Consider the following 6352-nt stretch of genomic DNA (forward strand, 5'->3'; position numbering starts at 1 on the left):
CTGATAGCTTCATTGAATCAATTGTATCAACAGGATCTGTCAACAGATATAACAACTCTATCTTTAAAAAATTATGGTGTCATTGGGAAACACCATTTATGATGTCTTTCCATGTCTTATTTTCATCTTTGCATTGTATGTTTTTGAAATATACATACATACACACATACATACACACACACATACATACATACATACATACATACATACATACATCTATATATGTATATCTCTATGTCTCTCACATGGGCTGTCTGTTGGGATGATTACTTGAAGAGTTGTATTTTGTGGACTATTTTGTTGGATAATATATGATTTCTTAAGACTCACATAGTAATTATGTCCATAGAAGTGCCCCAAGACAACAACTTCTAGAATCAAGTAAATTCGACATTGTCACACTTTGGGGCTGGGGGTGGGGTCAGATGGTTAAAATGGACGAATGAATGGGTATTTTACACACGGATGAGAAATATGTAGAGGCCCACACAGAGGTAAGCAGGAGCCAAGGACAGAATTCCCAGGCATCTTGCTTCCTTCGTTAAAAGGGGAGGGGGAGTGGTTGCAACAAGGTTGGGGGCTAATGAGAAGAGGGATGTGAAGAGTTGCTTCTAATTCCCTCCATGCCAGCAGGCCTCCTGGCACCTCACAAGGGCATAATGTCCTCATTGTGCAAACTGCAGATAGAAAGATGAAGTTAGCACATGCTTAGGTTAAGCAACTTTTCTCTCTAGTTCTTCCTGACACTCAGGATATGGTGGCACATTTGCTAGAAAATTTGGTCTAAATAAGAAATAGTTGTTTGTGTGGCTGCTTTGTCACATGTGTGCCAGTAGGTGGCAGAGAGAAGAGAGGCTGTGTCAATGCTCAGTATACTGACCTATGAACATATGAGCGATTAGTAGCCTAACATTCCCTGAAAATAAAAAGTGAGTCTGTGATGACAATCAGTCCAACACAGTGCTAGCCCAAACAGCTCCCAGGATCAGAGCGAGGAGCAAGTCAGAGACTAGAAGAACCCTGCCTGAGACTGAGATCCCTGGGTGGTAATGAGCCCTGGATAGGTGACCCTAACATGGAGACACTCAGCTGTGTTGGGTGAGAAGAGATTCTAAGATCACCATCAGATTGGTGCTGTAAAGCCTGCACTGGGAGTTAGCCTGAGACAACTGCCAGGCCTAGGGGAAGGGGGACAGACCGTGCAGAAGATGATCCCTGCCTGGTACCATAACACACAACAGGATGAGCCTAGCAATCCTGAGGTCACTCCTGAGGCAACTCTAGACACTCAGAGACACTGAGCACCACTAAGAGGAGCAAGTAAGTGGTGAAGAAATGGAAGAGAAAGAGAAGAGAAGGATGTGGGCACAATGAAGAGAGGCAGAACTGGGGACAAGAGGGTAGTGAAGAACAGCGTGATGTGAGTAGCCAGTGATGCCACCTGGAACCATGGTAGGGTCTTGGCTTGTGCTGTCTCTAGAGTCATCTGAGTCTGTGGAACTGCAGTAGCTGGGATCCATTACCACCAAAGGCAAGGTGAATACCCCTGGCCTGGGGTACTGCTGGAGACATCTTGTTGTCTGAGGGCTAGGGGTGTGTGTGGAATTGACCCATCCCTCACCTTGGTATCATGGAAGAGCTGGCTCTGATGGAATGAGAGAAAGAGCAGGAGAGCTGTCTACATGTCTAGCCATTTGCAGCACTTGGGAGAGCAGCTCATACACATTAAGCAAGTTGTGGGTGAGCAAGCATGGGGAAACAGGCCCTACCAATAGTCTCTAATGCAGTGGGGCAGTGACATGGACTAGGGAGAGATACCCTCTTCCCCTCTCTCCCCTCATAACCTGCAGCAGACCTGAGACGTGGACCTGGGGTCATGAGAGCAGGAGAGCTGGCTAGGTCCCTCACCTGCTGCAGCACTTGGGAGAGCAGACCCTGTACCTGACTTGGACAGCACAGTAAATCTTGTCCTAAAGTAGGGGTTGGGGGTTGGGGGTGAGCCAGGCTCTAGGGCATGAGGGTAGATAGCCAGCCTACCTCTTGTTTGATGGGCGTTGGCTTGGCCAAGGGAGAGATGCCCTCTTTCTGTTCCTTGTTCCTCACCTTCTATGGCAGGCAGGAAAACTGGGCCTGATATCATGAGAGTCAGAGATATGGCCATGTCCCTCATCAGCTGCAACACTAGAGCTGGTTTTGGTAATGGGGGTAGGAGAACCTGCGGTCTATCCAGCTCAGACACTCACATGCCCAGATCCAGTGCTTTAAATTGGCCCACCTCAAAATCTATTGCACTGAGCACATGAAGGGGCCAGTTGAAAACTATGACATGGCACAGGGCAACAACAGGATATCTGAGAGGAGTCCTAGTGAGCTTCCAGTATTGATAGTGTAGCAGAAGCCAGAGGCCTCATACCAGACCAAGGACTCATCACAATAAATATTTGAAAGCAAAGAAGATGGACAAAAGGGTATACTGTAGGACAGACACACTGTGACACGTTACAGCTTCCGCAAAAAGATTTTTTTCTGAGTTCAGGGGATGTTACAAAGGAGGAGAGTGGGTATGAAGAGAAGGAGAGATGAATGGGATTGGGGTGCATGATGTGAAATTCTCAAAAAACCAATAAAAGTCTTAAAAAATAGTTATATTTACAGATCATTAAATTATAAAATGTTAGGAGGCTAACTGGACTTATCTGCTTGGAAATTCTTAATGCCTATTCTCAATTTTATTTTTATTTTCATTCATTCATTCATTCATTCATTCATTCTTTCTTTCTATTTATGGGGTTCTATTTCTATTTCTATTTCTATTTCATTCATTCATTCTGTTTATGGGTTTTGAAACAGGGAATAGAGTCTCATTGTGTACTCAGGATAGAGTTTAAACTGGTTATGTAGACCAGGTTGGCCTCAAACAGGAAGCAGTCTTCTTGCTTCCACTTCTCTGCCTCTTCAGTGCAGAGGTTGCAGGTCGCACTTTGTCACAGTGCTTGGCTTTCTTCTTTGCTTGCATATTTGCATATGAGACAGGGTCATGTTATTTAATCAAGGCTTGTCTTGAGCTCATGATCCTCTTACTTTAATCTTTCCAGAGTGCTGGGATTATAGACCTTGTACTACCACACCTGGCCCATTTAAACTTATTCTAATGATATAGACACTGTAGGTATTTAATAAATAATAGGTAAGTGAACAAATGTCCAAAATACCAGTGAAAGCTACTTGTATAACTGAAAAGCATAAAGAAATACCTAAATATAAATTATTAAAGTTTATACCACAGAAAATCCAATTTAAGGTAATTCTCCAGTAGGATTGTGTGGCATAGGCCTCTAATTCTAATACCCATGAGACTGAGAAAGGAGGCTTGCAAGTTGGAGGCTTTCTTAGGCTACACAGTGAGTTCAAAATCAGCCTAGGTAATTTAGTGAGACTTAGATTCAAAATAGAAAGTTCAAAATGGCTGGGGATGTAGCTTGGGGTAGACGGCTTCCCTGCCGGATACAATGCTCTGACGTCACTCTCCAAGACTCTAGAAAGAAAAAGAAAAAAAGAGTTTCTCCAATTCCTAAGGAAGGCATGGATTACAAAAGTCTCAAAGCTAACTGCTATTAGAGTTGTACTAATGAACTACTTTTGGGGGTGAGGGTGGGTATCCTGTAAATTGAAGGCCATGAGATCAGATCACATACAGATCAAATGAAGAAATTAGGGCACTGAAACGGGAATGGAGAATCAACGAAGGCCACACACACTGTCCTTAGGCATTGAAAAAGTAATCATGTAGGTGTCATATAGGAGAAAATTAATTTCGTTTTGGATATAATGAAAGGTCAGATTCAAGTCAATGTTTGAACTTACAACAAGATAGATTCCATGTGGGAAAGATTTCCGGCAGGTTCTTGGTTACAACAGTTGTAGAATAACTGACTTATCACAGATTTGGGCAAGTAGTTTAGGGTGTTCCAGTCACTTCATGACAAGGTCCTTACCAATCCTCAGGTGATCTTAGTTCTTTGTTTATGTATGGTTGAAATGCTTCCCAGGAAAGGGCAAAGCAAACTGATTTCTCAGGAAACTATATCATCAGAAAGGCTACAGAATTTGCCTGTCATTCTTAGACAGCTTAGCTTGTAGCCAGAGAAGCATCCTACACAATCCTTCCTTGTGTCTAGATTTCAGCCATCACTGGGCTGGACAGGGCTGCTTCTCTCCTGCACCCCACTAACTCCATCACCTCCCCTAGCATCAAGCTTTCAAATGTGCAGTGTTGCTGATGCTGACACATATTGCTAACCTTGAGCATCTGGCTTCATCTTAGAGAACTGATGGTGGGTCATAGGCATCTTTGTGGCCTGTTCTGAGCCTATGGACCTGAATTCTACTGGGAGTCTTGCTCCCTTCTGATGTCAGCTAGAGTGTCACTCCTGCCAAGCTGTCAGGTTTGGTAGTGTGCCAGGCTGCTGGAGGAATAGTCAGTCAGCTAAATATGGAATGGAGGATAAATGTGCATCTTGCATTCATTAAAATCCACAGAAACTACTTTGTCTGATACTCCCCAAACCAAGATGGCAGAAAGGACAAAAATTAGCATCACCAGTATGAATAGCTGTGAGGATGAGAGGGTCATAGTACTCTCATGAGAGAGTAGAAGAGTTTGCGATTTTTTTTTCTAAAACGATTTGAGTTTCCCTGTTAATTATGAGCTAGTTTTCACATTCTGGGCACACATATCTCTGACTGGTTGTCAGGGATTCTATAGCAATAAATTATACTCCGAAGTCTCTACTTCCATAGAAGATTTCCATTTCAGGGGGAAAAAAAAGAGATGCCTTCAGACATTGCATTTCAGGGTGATAATTGTGCTTCTCAGGTGGTTAAGAAAGAGATGATCTAGAAATAGTAATTAAAAAATTGTGCCCTGGGGGGAATGGGAATGTCAGGCTTGGAACTAAAGCATATGAAATGATAGACTTGTGGCTTGACCTTGCTCCTCTGTATTCAGTGTCATAAATTCTAAGTATATTTATACTTCAATATTTGGAGATGACAATTTGAGCTTTAGATAGGAAAAAGTGAACATTTGTTCTGATGTGTTAAACTAGCTCTCTGATGACAAAGTGTCTTCCTATAAATGTTAGGAAGTTACTGTGAAATGGATACTCATAACTCTTGCATGCTCTTCTCTGTACTTTACAGGCATGTGTCTTGGAGAGAAGACATAGTTACTCCCATCCTGATTCTGAAAGGTTAGGAGAGGCTCAAAACACTAGAATTAAAATATGGTGATCCCTGACCATGGTGAACTCATATGTGTACATACTCTGAGCATAGAGGTTTGGTGATGGTGTGTGGGAAGCAGGGTATCCATGATGACTTGTCCCCATTGCTCTGCTAGGCTGACTTATGTGAGCAGAGATGGAAGCAGGTGATGGCTGCTTCATTTTATCCAGATCCCTACTGGAGTATATCACTCACTTCATTTCTGCTATGTAACTGGACACTTCATCTGTTTGGGGTCATGTTGCTTTAGATTTTTGACGTCCCAACCATTTCTGCGTTTTGTAGATCAAAAGAAAGTCCACATTCACAAAATGAAGATAGAATGTGTATGATCATTGACCTTCCACATGCTCTATAAGAAGAGGGCGATTGAGAAGGATTGCAGATATAAAGCTCCTTTTCCAAAGAAAGTCATACTCGTTTGAGAATTGTGTATGCAGGAAGGGAATGACTAAATAGCAGAAATTGTGCTCCAATACAAGCATAGGTGACACGTGCTTGATAGAGAATCCAGCATCCAAGGCAAGCATTAAAGACTGAACAGACTAGTGCCCATTCAGAAGAACAGGGAATAAAATTCTGTGGAGTAAAACCAGACAACAATTATGCTTGGGATTTGATAGGTGGCACCTTAGGAAAACTGATAGATGCTTCATGCATCAGGTCAAATTATGACATGTGGGTTGTAACAGTTGTCAACTGATATATGCGACTGGATGCTTGGGGATACTAAACAGAAGTAGCCCCTTCTTTGTCTTTTGAAAAGAGCTTTCCTATAATTAAATGACAGGGTTTTGAAAAGGCAAGGTAAATGATATGAGGATCTTGCCTCCTGATCATAGAATGCCACTTAGGAGGGCTAAGCTATGTGGAGGAGAAGCATGCATTGTTGTGAGTGCATGGTATTTTGTGTGTTGTTTGGACCAATACCCAGCCATTAGAGCATATCAGAAGATAGCCAAAGATGCATAGATGGCCACTCACATCAGGGTATACTCTTGTTGCTATTGCCACATGGTGTCAGTCAAATGATGGGAATACATATTATATTGATGACATGCTAGGT

The 6352-nt window shown here is 42.6% G+C and overlaps 1 non-coding gene across 1 annotated transcript; it reads left to right on the top strand.

The window, feature by feature from the left end:
* Window positions 1–778: 778 nt before the first annotated feature.
* Window positions 779–914, top strand: LOC114628808. The gene has a single exon (XR_003712544.1). It is a non-coding gene; the product is annotated as a small nucleolar RNA SNORA17 (small nucleolar RNA).
* Window positions 915–6352: the final 5438 nt, after the last annotated feature.

Source organism: Grammomys surdaster, unplaced genomic scaffold (assembly GCF_004785775.1).
Source record: "Grammomys surdaster isolate TR1022 unplaced genomic scaffold, NIH_TR_1.0 271, whole genome shotgun sequence".
Taxonomy (NCBI): Eukaryota; Metazoa; Chordata; class Mammalia; order Rodentia; family Muridae; genus Grammomys; species Grammomys surdaster.